Genomic DNA, 9,280 nt, shown 5'->3' with positions numbered 1-9,280 from the left:
GCGGAAGACTCTGTGACGGCCTAGCTAGGGAAGAATGCTTTCTCGCGCCGACCGTCATTGTAGGACACAGAGAACCGGCTGTAACCAGCCCTTGGCCGGTGTCAACTGCCGCACAGGGCCCTGTGCCAGTTAGAGGAAAACCCCTCAGGCAAGCACCTAATTATATATTCATGATATGTTAATGTGTAGTGCTTTTTTATTGCTTGTTATCTGCCCCTTTGTCGGACTCCATCCCACGCATTGCTCCGGTGCGCTGGGCTCTCCGCCTCCGTGACAGCAACGCTTGAAGTCCCCATTGCGGGTGTGTCCCTTACCTTCAATAAAGCCAATAACTTGCTACTTTGCTGTGTGTAGGCCTCGTTCTTCCGGAGCATTCCTGCTAGGCCTTTAGTCCCCAGAACACTCTTTTTTTGTATTTTGGAAGGGTTTATGAATCATCCCAAATTAGTCCAGTTGGTGGCAAATATATTCAGTATTTGCTGGACATGTTGAACAAATCATTTTTAGACAATGAGCTTTTTATGAACTGTTCCCTTAGATCATTTATTGTCGAATTCTGCTGTAAATTACTCTCTATTTATTTTCTTTGCAAATCCACTTAAGTTAATGGGGTTATTCTAGATGCACACTTACGTAAAGGAGAGCAGAATATTGCCCATTGTATTTAAGGTAAGACACATTTCAGGACCTTAAGGACTTCACAGTAGTGCTTTAAAATATTGAACTATCCCTGCAGACACAGTTTTCATTAATCTGTGTCTGTGAGGACTGCAATCTGCCTGCAGGATTGCAATTTGCCAACAACACGGCATGGCACAGCTTCCAGTCTGATGAGTCTGTTATTAACAACCCACCTGTTCATCACTTGTAGTACCTGATTATATTGTGCAACAGCAATATGTTATGGCATTATCCGTGAGCACACTCCTGAATTCTGCTTAATTGAGATGGGGCTCCACCACTAGAAATACAGTACTGCAAATAGTTGTTTCTGGGAAGGACTGTGTTATCTGTGATCGATGGTGAGACATGTAGGATGCTGTCATCACTGAAAGAAGACTATGGGTTCGGTTAGTGCAATAATTGTTCTGTCTCTGGGTACCTCTTAATCTCATAGGAATATGTGTAACAAATTTTAAGAGGGCCAAAGTGAATTAGGAGCCAAATCTCATTGAGACTTAGGCTCTTATGGGCCAGATATTTAAAGGAATTTAAGATTTATCCCATGGGAGTGAAGCACCTAGGTGCTTTTGAAATCCCACTAGATGCCTATTTGCATCTTTAAGTGTGATACTTTTAAAAATCTGGGTTTCTTTTGAAAAATGTCGTCCATATCTATAATATCTCTAATTAGGAATAGCAGAAGTTTTTGAACACAGAATGTTCACTACATGATACAAGTAAGCCAGGTGACCAGTAAAAAGGGCAAACAGCGCAAAATTTAGATTTTGTTTAAAAAAGAAACAAAAAACAAAACCAATATAAATATTTTAACTTACACTGGAAACAGTTTAAATAACAAGCTACCCCCAAACAAACATTCTGATCTCCCGCCTTATGTGTTTATTCTTCTTAGAACATATCTAGACATCTCATCATTGTACTATCTAGGCCTGGGATGAAATCCTGGTGCCATTGAGATCAATGGCAACCCTCACATTGACTTCAATGGGGTCAGGCTTTCACCCTTGATATCTAGGGACTTGTCTATTACACATTGAACTAAAGGTGTGTTTTTCAGCTGACGTAGCAAAATCAATGCAAGTTTGTGTGTACACACTCTTATTTCTATTAAAGAGTTATTTGTTTTGGTTTATGTAGATTAAAGTAAATGCAGTAAACTGCCCAAATTGAAATAACAGTGTCTGGGTGCAAACCTGCATTGTTTAATTAAAAAAAAAATAATGTATTTGTAGATAAACTCCAGGATCCCTATGTAGTTTTTGTAGTCCACATAAAAGCAAGATACATCTCAGCCCTGAACTAAAACAACATAAAACAATTCTGGCCATCCAGGGAAATATGACATATTCTCCCCTAACATCTTAAGTTCTTAGTTATAATGATGCGATACCAAGTTCTGTCTGTTAACTGGCCCTTGTGAATTACTCCCTGCGAACTGCTTACAAATTGATTTATTTCACTGAGTCTTGGCTTGCTTTCCTCCTACTATTGGAATAATAGACTATTAATAGCCCTGTGCTACCTCCTCCTTGCAGCATTTACTTGTATAACTCAATGTAGATTTTGTATACCTAATTGGCTTCTCAGTCGTGTACATTCCTTCAATTACCCCTTTGACACAAAAATAAATGATTATAATGAACATTAAATTACTTGGAGCAGTCTCTTAAGACTGTAGGTTACCTAGTAGGGGTGTTCTCTTCAGGTTTCAATGAACTTTGTACTTCTAAAGCACTTTCCATATAAGGATTTCAAGGCACTTTGAACAAATATTAATTAAATTAAGTTCCCCAACAGTTCATGAGTCCTGTCTTAAACCTGTGAAACTGAAGCACAGAGAAGTGAAGTGACCTGCCTGGGGTCACATAAGTAGCCTCTAGCAAAGGGTTATTTCTCCTTTCTCCCAATACTATGGATAATTATAAAATCAACCTCCTTCTACTAAATGGGGCTAATACTTGCTCATCCATCTCTTGTCTATGCAGTGCTGTGAGATTCTGAGATGAATCGATAGCAATATTATAGAGTAGCAGCCCATTTTCCCCATTCTTCCCTTCCCCTCTCTCATTCCTTTTCTTTTTCTCTTTCGCCTGTTTTCTTTGTTATGGTTTGACTTTTATTTTGTAAACAGTATGCACTAATTCTTGACAGTGATTGCACCATCCTCTTATATTAAGTGATGGGGAAGGAATCTCCAAATTAAGTGTTTTTTTCCTCATGTCATTCAGTTATATCCATCATCTCATTCTCAGTAACAATTATTGAGAGGGAGAAGAGGGGCAAAGAGTGTGAAACAGAACTATTTGGCACATTACACATAAAACTTTTTTAAGACACAACCAAGACAGCTTCATCTAAGAGTATTGGTTAGGTTGCTCTTAGCCAGCCAACAACATAAGTTATGACTTTCCACAATTTCTCCCAGCAATGTGTGACCTCCCTTCTTCCTGTCAACACTGCTGGTAGAAAAATAACATCTGTTCTACCCAAGTAAGATCATTTCTTTCCTTTCCATAATCTTGCTTCTTAATGGGAAAGAAAAACCTTGTAGCTGATGAACCTTGTGCCAAAACTGGGTCTGTGACAAGCCATGTTATCCTCAAAGAGGTCTCTTGTGACAAGGGGACCGAATTCTCACTCATGATAATATAATTATGGATCACCTTTCTCCAAGGTACTGGAAAGACAGCAGACATTCAGATCTGTCAGAGTAATGGAAGTGGCACTTTGTCCTGCCTTTGGACAAAGATCTCTCTGAAACCAGTATGCTGTTGAGGTGAACAACACTGAGTGACCTTTAGGTTTGGATTGTAAAGGGTAGACAAGCCCTCGAGACAGCACAGCTAGAAGCTGTGATTGGCAAGGGGTGAAGCAGTTCATGTCAGTCCTTTCCACTGAGGGAGCTAGGTGCAAGGACTTTGCACTCTTTTTTCCACTCAGCCTGCCAGCATTCCCAGGCCCAGCCATGGCCCCTTTCAGCTGTTGGACAAATGACCATACTGAAGGACATAATGAACACTAACCAAAGGCAACACTTTAGGTTGGAACAAGGGATTTCTGCCCCCTCCCCCCCGCTGTTTGAAAAAGCAAAACTGCTTCAGACTTTTTAAAAAATAAAGACAGTGCAAGCCACAATATGCAGTTTTGTGGGAGGGAGCGAAAGAGAGGAAATGCAGCAGGAACTCTCAGGATATAGAGTCCATTGAGCCAAGACCTTTCTTTGATCTCCAGTTTTCTCAGGCCACTTTCCCATGTGTAGTCTCACCATTTGTTTTCAGTTATGCAGACATAATGAAAAATATTCTGATTGGGAGCAGCAGCAAAAGCATCTGGCGACATCACTGCGTTATTCATTCTAAAGACATGAGGAAATGACAGAGTCTACATATGAGAAAACTCTTTTGAGACTATGCTAATGTTGACGCTGTCTAATAAACAGGAGTGCAGGGCTGCATGGATTTTGGGGTGGTCACAATATTAACAATGTACATTTGCAGCACCCTTCTTCAAAGCACTTGAAGTAGGTAATGGATAAAAAGGAATCACCTCACACACCACGGAAATGAATTCCCCTCTGCACAGGCTCACTTGGTCCAGATTTAGGCCTGGTCTACACGCGGGGTGGAGATCGAGCTAAGTTAAGCAACTTCAGCTACATGAATAACGTAGCTGAAGTTGACATACTTAGATCTACTTCCTGCAACGTACTTAGATCTACTTCCTGCGCCTCTCGCTCTGGTGGAGTACCGGAGTCAACGGGAGAGCGCTCGGCAGTCGATAAATCGACCCCCACTGGATCAATCGCTGCCCGTCGATCCAGCGGGTAATGTAGACAAGCCTTTAGGGTCATAACATTAGCAACAGTTTAGACTTTAACTTTCCCGCAGGCTACTAGTGGAAGTCCAAACCAGCTGGCCACTGCATATTGGATCAAAGCATCACTTTTATGGGTCTTCTGGGTCCTGGGACATCTGTACTCGAGTTACAAACATTACAGACCACTTGAAGGATCCTAATGACATTTATCTGAGTTTCCATTAGTGGGGGTGGCCATTTCAGATGTGACATTTTCATGATGGCCATGGCAACCCCCGTTGAATGCTGGAGAACCTGCAATAGTTAATATTTGGTGTGTTATTATTTGACTGGATGTATAAAAACATTCATCTAATCAACAAACCAGATTACACTGATGAGCTTAATTCACACCTGCCTATTGGGTGGAACGCAACAGGTGTTAACAGCTCAGCTTTTGGCAGGACGTGGGGAACAACCTCATGCTCAAAAAATCCAAGAGCAACTTTAGGTGGGTGGAATGTAGTTAATTGGGAATTCAACCAGGGCACCAATACTCCTTCTCTTATTAAAAATTACCCATGGCATCTTCTGTAGCTATGAAATGTTAGGATCTTGGTTTTATAGCTCTTCCAAAATACACCACTTCCAGTTGCACAGTATTCCAGTGCAGCCTGTTAGGGCATTGATCCAGTATTCAGAGGGAAAGGCCTTTATTGAATCAACACAACCACTTCTTGCAGAGCCCCAAGTTTTCACTGGAGATGACCTATCCAAGTAGGCTTGACCTCAGCCTACTTAGCGGGTTAGATTTGACATGATCACCCCAGAAACAGGCTATAGCACAAACCACTGTCCCAAACTTTTGAAAGCGGAGCTTCCATTTAGGAAAAGGAAACCAATCACACTTCCCTTTGCAAACCTGCCATCTTAATTTTTATATCTGTTGCACCCCACCTCAGATAGTCCTTTGCTTGCACCTCCCCACCCCCATGCCACATACTTTGGGAAACTCTAATGTAGGTCTTCATAATATATTTCCTCTTCTTTGATGAGCAGTTTAACCCATTTAAAATATCACAATGGGGATCTCAGAACTATTGTTTCAGGCTCCATGTAAACTCAGACAGCCATTGTACCATTTACACTCACATCACATTTTGAAAGTTGTCTTTGCAAGCATAAAGGCTAAAAACATGCTTTTCTTTCATTTAAATTAAAGCTGACTCCACAGAGCAGCCAAGGGTCATCTGCGAGCACTCCACTAGTCCTTCGCATCCCCACCTCCCCAATATGTTGGGAAACCAGGGCATAGTTTATCCCACCATAGTATTAGATAGCTGACCATATATATTCTTAAACTGTCCCATTGTCAAGAGGCACTGGCAAGAGAATGCTGAATTTCAACACTGAAAAAAACAAAAAACAAGACCGTATAAAATCCAACCCGGGGAATATTCTCTCAATGGTCCATAAAATGGCATTTCCTGGGCTATTTATATCTTGGCAGAATTTGATTTTAATTTTTTTTTTGTAATTTTGACCATTAATATCAATTTTTATTTTCAAACATTTATTTTTATTCTTAATCATTTTAATTTTCACAGTTGTAGGAAATTAAAAAGGGGTTAGGATTAGCGTTGAGGTTAGGGCAACGCTGACAGCAGAATTACAAGGAGCTGCCCCTGCTTGGTCAAGGGGCCCGAACACCCAGCAACAATGTACAGGGGAGGCTGTGGTCCTGACCCAGTGAAGCAGAGAGTCCTGGCCTGGGCTGCGAGGAGGAGAAAGAGTCCCCAGCCATGGGGAAGGTCACTCTGCTGATGAACGACTCCTTGCCGGGGACAGCCCTTGCACTCCGCACCAGGGAGTGAGTGGGGACTGTGACAGTGGAGATGCAGAAGGCTCCCTGTGTGCCCATTGGGCCAGTGACACAAGATCCCTACAGGCGCTAGGTGTGGGGTAAGCTGTACTTGCTGACTGCTATTGATGTTTTTTTTGGGTTGATTTCTGTGTGAGGTGACACTGACCTTTATTGGTAACTTAATTTAAAATCAAATCCTGCCAAGCATAGCTATTTAACTTGCATGCTTGCAATTCAAATTGAACAAATTCCCATCTTCCTCTTCACCTCTGTATGTACTTAAAGGCAAAATAATTACCACAGCTTCTATAAGGACTGTCCAGTGCAAGGTACTGTGTGCACTATTCACAATAGGCCCATGCTTTTGGGTCAGTGCTAGAGATGAGTGCTATCCAAGGACTTGTCTGCAATAGTGCTCTTCGGCAGTAAATATGCACCAAGGACCAGAATTTTAAAGGTATGTAAGTGCCTAGAAGAATTTCCAAAAGCACCTACAAAAACCCCACAAGGCACCTAAATACCTTTAAAAAATCTGGCCCCTAACGCTTAAAGATCAGTACCAAATGAAGAGGTGGCAAGATTGTGAATGTAAATCTTTACTGCAGCACTCCAGGAATTTTTATTTAATAAAATACTCACCTCCCATTAATTTTGCATTGAGCTGGAAGATATCTGGGGCAGAAAGGAGGAATGAATGCATTTGTTTAATACTAAATCAGGCTGACCTTTATGACTAGACTGACCCTGGGGTTTATGGCTACATTTCTTTGATAACTAGGTGGAAGACATTTTACTTCAAGGCTTCATTGTAATTCTGGTGCAAGTAGTAAAACTAGGGATTAATGGCTCATAATTCAGAGAAAACAACTGCCAAATGATGGACCTATTTTCTGATGTCATTTATACAAGTTTTATACTGGTGTAACTTCATACATTTTATGGATTTACACCAGTTGTAAGATCTGAATCAGCCCCTTTGTGATAGGGGGAACAGTACACCCCATCTTTGACAGCAAAACAAACAAACAAAAACAAGCAAATCCCCAAACATCCCATAGTGCCAGATTTTCAGATGTTTAGCAGCCACAAAGGGGTAAGAGTTTCCAAAGTGCTCAGTAATCAGTGTGTCAAACTCTTTTGCAAACCTGTCTTATTTCTCTTCCTCATGAACTAAGGGAGATCATCTCTTGTGTATTCAAAACAGCAGCAGCCCAGGCACTCATATACCAATAACAGGTACCAGTTTATAATGTGTATTACTGTAGTGCTAGGTGCTGTACAAAGAGAGATCAAAAAGACAGTCCCTGTCCCAAGAGGCTTACACTTTAAGTATAAGACAAGATGGATATAAACACATGGGGGAAACAATTAGACAACTTTGGTCATCATGATAGGCGGTCTTCTCTTTACACGTCTTAGTGGCCCAGCTTAGCAGCACTCTCAGGCACAAAAACGCCCATTGTTGTCCACTCCCACCCTCACTCAAACCCTGGGGCTGACCCCCAGCACCTCCACCCCCAAACCACACCCTGTTGCCCAGCCCAAGCCTCACAAAAACAAACAGTCCCTCCCATATACCCTCCCCAGTACCCAGCCCCTCCCATACACACCCCCAACACCCCAGTGCCCAACCCCCTCCCAGAGCCCATACAGCCCCCCACATTCCCAGTGCCCAGCCCCTCCCATACAGCCCCCCACATTCCCAGTGCCCAGCTCCCCCTACAGCCCCCTCCACAACTCCGCCCCATAGTGCCCGGCTCCTCCCATACAGCCCCCCAACACCACAGTGCCCAGCCCCCTCCCAGTGCCCAGCTCCCCATACAGCCCCCAACAACTCTCACCCCATAGTGCCCAGCTTCTCCCACACAGCCCCCATCACCCCAGTACCCATACAGCCCCCCAACACCCTAGTGCCCAGCCCCTCCCACACAGCCCCCCACCTTCCCAGTGCCCAGCTCCCCATATAGCCCCCGCACAACTACTCCCCGTAGTGCCCAGCCCCTCCCACACAGCCCCCCACCTTCCCAGTGCCCAGCTCCCCATACAGCCCCCGCACAACTACTCCCCGTAGTGCCCAGCCCCTCCCACACAGCCCCCCACCTTCCCAGTGCCCAGCTCCCCATATAGCCCCCGCACAACTACTCCCCGTAGTGCCCAGCCCCTCCCACACAGCCCCCCACCTTCCCAGTGCTCAGCTCCCCATACAGCCCCCCACCTTCCCAGTGCCCAGCTCCTCCCATACAGCCCCCACACAACTACCTCCCATAGTGCCCAGCTCCTCCCATACAGCCCCCATCACCCCAGTGCCCACAGAGACCCCCAACACCCTAGTGCCCAGCCCCTCCCACACAGCCCCCCACATTCCCAGTGCCCGGCTCCCCCTACAGCCCCCTCCACAACTCCCCCCCCATAGTGCCCAGCTCCTCCCATACAGCCCCCCAACACCACAGTGCCCAGCCCCCTCCCAGTGCCCAGCTCCCCGTACAGCCCCCAACAACTCTCACCCCATAGTGCCCAGCTTCTCCCACACAGCCCCCATCACCCCAGTGCCCATACAGCCCCCCAACACCCTAGTGCCCAGCCCCTCCCACACAGCCCCCTACCTTCCCAGTGCCCAGCTCCCCATACAGCCCCCTCCACAACTCCCCCCCATAGTGCCCGGCTCCTCCCATACAGCCCCCCAACACCACAGTGGCCAGCCCCCTCCCAGTGCCCAGCTCCCCATACAGCCCCTGCACAACTACTCCCCGTAGTGCCCAGCCCCTCCCACACAGCCCCCCACCTTCCCAGTGCCCGGCTCCTCCCATACAGCCCCCCAACACCACAGTGCCCAGCCCCCTCCCAGTGCCCATACAGCCTCCCACTCCCAGTGCCCAGCTCCCCATACAGCCCCCAACAACTCTCACCCCATAGTGCCCAGCTTCTCCCACACAGTCC

At 45.3% G+C, this 9,280-nt stretch overlaps 1 long non-coding RNA gene across 1 annotated transcript; it reads right to left on the bottom strand.

Moving 5' to 3' along the window:
* Window positions 1-485: 485 nt before the first annotated feature.
* On the bottom strand, window positions 486-7,800 carry LOC122463590. The gene is made up of 3 exons (XR_006287083.1): window positions 7,489-7,800; window positions 5,805-5,888; window positions 486-4,794 (listed from the first exon to the last, which is right to left on the bottom strand). It is a non-coding gene; the product is annotated as an uncharacterized LOC122463590 (long non-coding RNA).
* Window positions 7,801-9,280: the final 1,480 nt, after the last annotated feature.

The sequence above is a fragment of the Chelonia mydas genome, chromosome 22 (genome assembly GCF_015237465.2).
Source record: "Chelonia mydas isolate rCheMyd1 chromosome 22, rCheMyd1.pri.v2, whole genome shotgun sequence".
Lineage (NCBI taxonomy): Eukaryota > Metazoa > Chordata > Testudines > Cheloniidae > Chelonia > Chelonia mydas.
Note: the sequence above shows the minus strand (reverse complement) of the source record. Positions and strands in the feature narration are given on the sequence as shown.